Below are 8,296 nucleotides of genomic sequence, written 5' to 3' on the forward strand. Positions count from 1 at the left end.
CACTGGAGAGGAAGCAGGACCGTAAGCATTGTTTAGAAACACAACAAACAGCCTGGAAGGTCAGAAGGCCAGCCTCTTCTACAGCAAGGAGGCAGGAAGCCAGCTGTACACACAGGGCACTTCCCAGATGGGGTCAGCTTTGGGAGGCCCCACTAGAGGCTGAACCGATGTTCTCTGGGTCTAGGAGAAACCTTTGCTCTGTTAAACCTGGCCCAGAAGGATGGCCACACCTGTCCCAGATCTGTCTCCCCAGCTTCTATGAGGTTAACTGAAAGCAGATGTGTTAAACTGGCCCAGTTTTTATGCTGCTATCCAGGAGAAGCCTCAGTTTCCCTGTGTGAAGCTTTGAGGGACTTCAGTTGTAGTGTCTGTGCTAGATCAAAAGAAAAGAATCTCAAAGGCACATTGTCAACATTTATGAAGAGGGAAATTAATTTAATATCAGCACACTAGGAACAGAGACAGAGAGGCCCAGTAACTTTCCAAGTGCATCTTCAGGGTCCTGGCCCAAGGTCACAGTGTAAGTGGAGGACTGGAGTGTCTTCGGCACAGTGGTTTAAAAGTTCCAGGAGATAAGTTTCTTCTCTGGCTGGTCCAGGCTTTAATCTTTCTCTTCTTCCAGAATGAGAGTCCTGGGGAAACTGCAATTTCTTCCGGTCCATTGTTTGAACAGTCTGACGGAGAAATGGAAGCACACAGTGTCTCTTTAGAACATCATCCTCTCTGCCAGCCTGGATCTACCAGGGACATTTAGATAACGATACAATTTATGAGGCTTTTTTTTTTCTTCAAGGAAGTCTTCCTTGAGAGCTTACACTAGAATGTTCTTCTCAGGCGTTGGGTCTATTAGTGCCCCCTCCCAAGTCCATGTGCACTCAGAGCCTATGAATGTGATCTCATGGGAAGCACTCAGATGCAAAGGGAGATACACTCATACTGGATCAGAGAGCTAAACCCCATATGACTAATGTCTTCATAGAAGGAGGACAAGGTGCAGAGACCAAGTGGCTGCAGAATGTTTAGCTCTAGGGGAATATATACACCGTACTCTCTCCTTCAAAGTCTTGGGGATCATCCAAGAGGAGAGGACTAAAAGGAAGAGCCAGGGATGGTAGCTACACGGAAACATCTGGGCATCAGAGTGGCTGCACATATGAACTCACAGTGACTGTGACAACATGAACAATACCCATGCAAACTCAAGCCAGACCAAATCCCAGGATGGAGACATGAAGTGGGCACAGAGTTCAGTCTTTAACAGAGGGGCTACTGGCAATAACTAGCTGCTAGGAAAAGGGTCAATTTGCCCCAACATTTGCTCTAAGAATGCAGCACCTAATAAATTGACTCCACTCCAGTGGAAGGCTACTCAGTCAAGACTAGAATTGACCTTGACAAAAGGCAGCAAAAATTGCCCTTGACAAAATTGGTTGTGAAAGGAAGGGGGTGGAGCTGAAAAGAGTTGGGTAAAGGAAGGCAAGTATAATCAAGACACATTGTATGATACTTTAAAGTGTGTGTGTGTGTGTGTGTGTGTGTGTGTGTGTGATACATAAATGTCAAACAAAAGCTAAAAGGTACCTAGAAACATCCAAAATTGTTCTCTAATTCCCATAAACACACACACCTACTTGCATATGCATTTGAACCCACATCTACAAACACATACATAAATATACACATACATATCTACACCCTTAGAGATACCAAGGGCTACTGATGGTCGAAGAGACACAGAAGGACTCTTCCTCTCTTACAATCTTTAGCAAATGCACAGCCACACTGGCTCCTTGATTTAGAACCACAGCCAACAGCACTGCAAGACCATAATTCTCTGTTGCTTGAAGCTATCCAGTTCAGGGTAAGTGACAGCAACTCTAAGACATGAACCCCTATACAGTGTCATCTTTTCACATATTTTCTTCCATTTTTCAAAATAACTGTTACATACAAATTACTGGAAAATAATGTGTTGTATAACAATGCTTACTAGTCTAAACAACTAATAGCAGTTCCCTTAGAAGATTCTATATAGTCCCAAGCAGTTTATCAAATATACAGTAAGAATTTTAAAGGACAGAATACTTTGCAGTAGCCTGGTTCTTAAGTAAAGGCATCTCAGTGGTTACCTAGGTCAGTGTTTGCATGCCAGTTGGCCTTAGGTGCGTGGCATGGGATTTTCTACTGTGTAAATTATCCAAACTGGTGGGATTTTTTTTTTAGAAGCAGACTGTCAACAAATAGCACCAAAGTAGGAACCAGAAACACTCATTTTTGAATCTCTGAGTTCCCTTGGAATCTTGCACACGTCTCTCCAATCTCCCTAGTTTCTAGGTTCCTTGACTGTTAAAGGAAGTGATAAGGGATGGGGCAGCTTCTTGTTTAGTTCTAACCTTCTGTGGTTTTATGATTCTATTACAGATGAATAGTTCAAGGTTGGTGCTCTCAGATCCCCGTTCATGATTTACATCCTTGGGTCCAATCAACAGTGGACTGGAAATGTTTCCTATACAGTGCATTAGTAGTAAATATATACAGACAGTCTTTTTCCTTGTCCTTATCCCCCAATAATGAAGTATAGCAACTATATGAACAGACCTTATCTCATAATAGGTCTTCAAAGCAATTGAGAGATGAGTTAAAGTATTCATGAGGACTATGCAAATGCTTGTTATACAGGGGACTTCAGCACATATGGATTTTGATAACTGACGAAGTCCCGGAGCTAATGCTCCATAGATCCTGAGGAACAAGTTTTATTTAACCTAAAGCCAAAAGCTTTGGTCACTGCTATGCACAGCAACTCAATCTGCCACTGGCAACAGAAAATGCAATTCAAGGATGCAGACAGGGCATGCTGCTGGGTCCTTGATAGCTTCTACAGAAAGAATTTCAGCGTGAGTCAGAGCGTTCATCGAGTCAGCAGAAAAGGGAGAGCCAGTTGGAGAGACTCACGTGCAGGCATCAGGACAGGAATGTGCCAAACAGAAGACATTCCCAGGGTTCAGCTAGGTGGAAACAGAAACCAGAACCAGGAGATGAGGGGGGCCCTTTCTTCCTTGTGTCTCTAATTCCTAGCAAGCTATCTATCCTATGTCGAGTCCCTCTTGTGGGACTCGGATACCTTAAACTTCAGGGCTGACCACGGCTGAATATTAGCCTTTCTGAAGTCAGGGTGCTGAACTGGGACACTGACCTTGACTCTCCAGGAGCCGAAAGTCACCTACCTGATGGAAGAGAGGCAGAATGTGAGAAGGTCGGATTTTGAGGAATAGAATGTCGTCACTCCATGGGATTCTGGGAGCAATGGTATAATTTTCTGATACAGTGGACTGTGTAAACAATAAAGTATTTCACAGATTGTTATGCCTACACTCAAGAGCAACAGCCAAAACAAAGGATCTTTTTCCACATCCAGAGCATGAGAATCATGAATGCTAACCAGTCACTAAGAGTTCTTGCTATTCTTGGAGAAGAACCAGGTTTAGTCCTCAGAACATACAGTGGCTCACAACTGTCTAGAACTGAAGTTCCAGGGAATCAAACACCCTCTTCTGACCTGTGTGGGCACCATGGTGCATGTGATGCACAGACATGCCTGCATGCAACACACTCATACACACTAAATAACATTGGTAAAATTATTATTTTGTCTATATGTTTTGTCTGCAGGAGTGTCTGTGCACCACACCCATGCAGTGAGTGACCTTGGAGGCTATAAGGGGGCACCGGGTCCCCTGGAACTGTTACAAACAACTGTGAGCAACCATGTGGGTGCTGGGTGGTCCAAACCCAGGTAGTCTGGAAAAATCAGCTCATGATCTTAACCAGTGAGCCATCACTCCAGCCCAAAATTCAATCTTTAAAGTGTGTGTGTTGGGGCGGGGGGGCGGACAAAACAGAGTATGCATAGTTCCAGTTTAACATACCAGTCAAGGGTATAGCTATCCTGAGCTTTTGTCCCCACCGGCAAGAATACACTCAGGACAACCAGAATCTTCTGCAGCAAAAGCTTTATTGCTTACTTCTTCAGGAGCTTTTGCGTCCCTCTTGACCAGCAAGCAAGACGCAACCACAGGTTCTTCTTAAAGCAGTTTACTCAGGCAGCTACTCTTTACAAAATCCCCTTCCAATTCCCCCTAGCCTCTCTGGGTATCTCCACTTTGTTTTTTCCCCACTCAAGCCACAACCACGCCCCCACCAATCACCACAGGTCACAGCACCTCACCAGGCAGGTTTGGTCAGCCAATCAGGGATTAGGGGCGTGCCATCCACCAAATATGGGCTTGTTTACTACCTGGAACAGACTTCCATCTGTCCGCTGGCCAGGGAGTCCAGAATGGCTCCCCACAATTCCCCCTTTTATATTCTTTTGAAGCAAGCTCTGTGGGTGAAGATAGAGGTCTGATCCCCAGTGTGCAGAAATAGGGGCCATGTACAGGATTGACTCTTAGGCTCACAGGTTTTTACCCAGAGCAACCCTGACCTGCTCCCGTGCCGTTTTTCCTGGGGGAAGGACACTAGGACACTCAACCCTCATACAATCAGACATACCTCCCAGAGATTGTCAAACAGCTTCCAGACTAACCTCTGTGCAGTGCTTAGCCTTACAACCCTACAGAGTGATGGCTTCATTGTTCATTCTTCATGGCAGCAAGCCAAATCTGAGGTGACTGCCCTGCTTCCCTGTGGCAAAAGCTTGCACCACCTTGGCAGCAGTGTGGACCTGGACATTCGAAACTGACACATACACCATACACACAACATGCATGCCAAAACAAAGGCCACAGCGAGGGCACCCATCCCAGTCCATTCTTTCCCAATGCCAAGACAGGATTCACTCGGGTAGATTTCACAGTGGCAATCGCCGAGCGAAACTCATTCATCTTGCCATCAAAATTTGCAGTCCAATTTCTTAACACTGACAGTATCCTCCATCTGGGTTCCGCAACCATCATGGGCAGACACATGCTCATCACCAGCAAGGTCAGCTTCTTCATTTTGACAGCGTCGCACTAGCCGCTCCGGAACCCACACTGGCTCTGCCCGATTCTGTGAAAACATGCAAACAGACCCTCTCCCCCAGGCTAACACGGGATCTGGACCATTCCATGATCCTGTAAGCACATCCTTCCATTTAGCATACCCCAGTTCACTGGTGCTGGTATTAGCATGTCGTTCAGCAGCAGAACGACCTTCCTTATCCAATTGCAAAAATTTAAGGTAAAAAGAGCTAATGAGATTCTTATCTTTGGGGTTTGGCCACAGCCTATTCCCCCTTTTTGTTTTATTAATAATTCTTTTAAGGTTCTATGTGCTCGTTCAATGATTCCTTGGCCTTGAGGATTATATGGCAGGCCGTGTTTAACTTGTACTTCCATCTGTTGACAAAAAGACACTAGGGTTTTGGCAGTATATGCAGGGCCATTATCTGTTTTAAGTTGTTGGGGTTTACCCCAAGCAGCCCAGGCCTCCAAACAATGCTGTATAACGTGGGAGGCCTTTTCCCCTGCCATGGAAGATGCATAAAGTATTCCTGAACATGTGTCAATGGATACATGAATGTATTTCAATTTGCCAAATTCTGAAAAATGTGTCACATCCATCTGCCACACCTGTAGAGGGAGCAATCCTCTAGGATTCACTCCATAAGAAGGTGAGTGTTGAAACTCTAGGCAACGTCCACAGGTAGTGACTACATCCAGAGCTTGTGCTCTAGAGATTCCAAATTTTCTCTGGAGAGTTTTAGCATTAACATGAAATTTAGAATGAAATTGTGAGGCTAACTCTATAGGGGATGCTAAAAATATGAACTCCATACGAGTATAATTATCCACACTATCATTTCCCCTACTTAAGGGTCCTGGAAGCCCACTATGGGCACGGACATGTCCAATATATAATGGTTGGCGTGTTTCCCACAGCAACTTCTGTAATTGTAAGGCCAAGGCTTGGATGGTACTACGAGCTTTTATTTGACCAGCCACTTCTAGGGATAAAACTAAATTAACTACATATTGTGAATCTGAAATTAGATTAAAAGGAAAATCACAATCTTTAAAGACCTCAGTAACTATTTGTAATTCCACCATCTGCGGAGTACAGGGATAATACTGTCTGATCACAGGATCTTTCCCCTCTACCATATATACTCCACATCCGGTTTTTGATCCATCAGTAAACACGTTAACTACATCCTTAATGGGTGTTTTCCTCACCACTTGAGGGAAAATGACTGGATGTTCCTTAAAAAAGGTCATTAACGGATGTTTGGGATAATAATTATCAAATGGGCTCTCATTAATACAAGCTAAAATAGCCCACTCATCAATATTTGCTGTTAGGACCTTTTGCTGATACCTATCATAAGGGATTACAATAGAGCTGGGTTTTATACCAAAAAAATTGTAAACAATGCTGAATTCCCAACAAGGCTAAAGAAGCCACTGTTGTAGGGTAATGATCTAATGTCCTCCCAGCAGATATTTTGGAATGGATCCATAACAATGGACCTTCTTGCCACAATAATCCTGTGGGTTGCATTTCAGTATGTAATATTATCAAAATGATGGGTAACCCTTCTCTACAACGCTGAAGCTGGGCTTTAATCAATTCTTCTTCCACTAGGGTAAGGGCCTTTCTAGCCTCAGGTGTTAATTTCCTTTTGGAACTTAACTCTGAGTCTCCTTCTAAAATTTGAAACAAAGTATGCAAGGAATCAACCCTCAGCTGTATCTTTTGAGGCCAAACGGCCTTAGGGGTGATCCTTGCTCCTAAACAGGATACTATTTTATCTTGTTGTACTTTCTCTGGTGCAATATGCAAACCCCATTGCCTCAAACTCTCCACCATCTTTCCATAGGCTTCCTGCAAATACTTTTCATCCTTTGCTGCAAGCAGGATGTCACCCATGTAATGAACACAGCGAAGTTTGGGATATTTTTTCCTAATTGGTTCCAATGCTTTTCCTACATAAAGCTGGCACATGGTAGGACTATTAGCCATTCCTTGAAGCAACACCACCCACTCAAATCTTTGATCAGGCTCTTCATGATTACAGGAGGGCAAAGTAAAAGCAAATCTAACACTATCTTTCAAATCCAAGGGAATGTAAAAGAAACAATCTTTAATATCAATTGCTATCAGAGGCTATTTTTCTAGCAGGGCAGATAAGAGAGGCAGACCCCTTTGAATGGAGCCCATCACCTGCATCTGTGCATTAATAGCTTGCAGATCCTGTAATAACCTCCATTTGCCAGATTTCTTTCTGATAACAAAAATTGGGGTATTCCATGGAGATACAGAAGGTTGAATATGGCCCCAAAAATATAGTTTTGCGCCCTTCGCTCTTAGCAGCTCATTGAGTGCTGAAAAAATTGGGTGTGACTGTGACGACCCCATACCTAGTCTTTCACACCCCACACAGTTGCCACAGCAACAAAAAAAGCTCAGAAAAATTACTCTACTGGCTAGAAAAAGAAAGTAACTCATAGACTGTCCCTATTACCCCTCTTACTTTCACTTTCTCTTACTTTCACTTTCTCTTCTCCAGAGCCAGAGAGCCTTCTTGTCTCCAGAGCCGGAGAGCCTTATTGTCTCTTTACCGAGAGCCTTATTGTCTCTTTACCGAGAGCCTTATTGTCTCTTTACCGAGAGCCTTATTGTCTCTTTACCGAGATCCCAATCCTGGGATAGTGAGTTACTTACCATACTCATCCTGTCAACAGACCCTGACTGCAGAAAGTTCTGAACCTCTTCGGTGGGGGAATCAGGTTCCTGGGTTTTGGCACCATTTGTCGCGTCCCTCTTGACCAGCAAGCAAGATGCAACCACAGGTTCTTCTTAAAGCAGTTTACTCAGGCAGCTACTCTTTACAAAATCCCCTTCCAATTTCCCCGAGCCTCTCTGGGTATCTCCACTTTGTTTTTTCCCCACTCAAGCCACAACCACGCCCCCACCAATCACCACAGGTCACAGCACCTCACCAGGCAGGTTTGGTCAGCCAATCAGGGATTAGGGGCGTGCCATCCACCAAATATGGGCTTGTTTACTACCTGGAACAGACTTCCATCTGTCCGCTGGCCAGGGAGTCCAGAATGGCTCCCCACAAGGAGCAAGAGGAGAAGAGGGGCGAATGGCAAAACCCTGTCCCTTTTATGGAGGATTGTCCTCCGCCTCGGACGTGTCGCTCCCTGATTGGCTGCAGCCCATCGACCGAGTTGTCGTCACGAGGAAGGCAGAGCACTTGGAGTGGAAAACTACCCCGGCACATGTGCAGATTGTTTACTACTTAGAA

General features: G+C 44.6%; 1 long non-coding RNA gene across 1 annotated transcript; it reads right to left on the bottom strand.

Moving 5' to 3' along the window:
- Positions 1 to 414: 414 nt before the first annotated feature.
- On the bottom strand, positions 415 to 7,699 carry LOC147001907 (uncharacterized). Its single transcript, XR_015044675.1, has 3 exons — positions 3,930 to 7,699; positions 3,228 to 3,332; positions 415 to 674 (listed from the first exon to the last, which is right to left on the bottom strand). It is a non-coding gene; the product is annotated as an uncharacterized LOC147001907 (long non-coding RNA).
- Positions 7,700 to 8,296: the final 597 nt, after the last annotated feature.

This window comes from Mus caroli, unplaced genomic scaffold (genome assembly GCF_978045245.1).
Source record: "Mus caroli unplaced genomic scaffold, Mus_caroli_1 scaffold_12, whole genome shotgun sequence".
In the NCBI taxonomy this organism is placed as follows: Eukaryota; Metazoa; Chordata; class Mammalia; order Rodentia; family Muridae; genus Mus; species Mus caroli.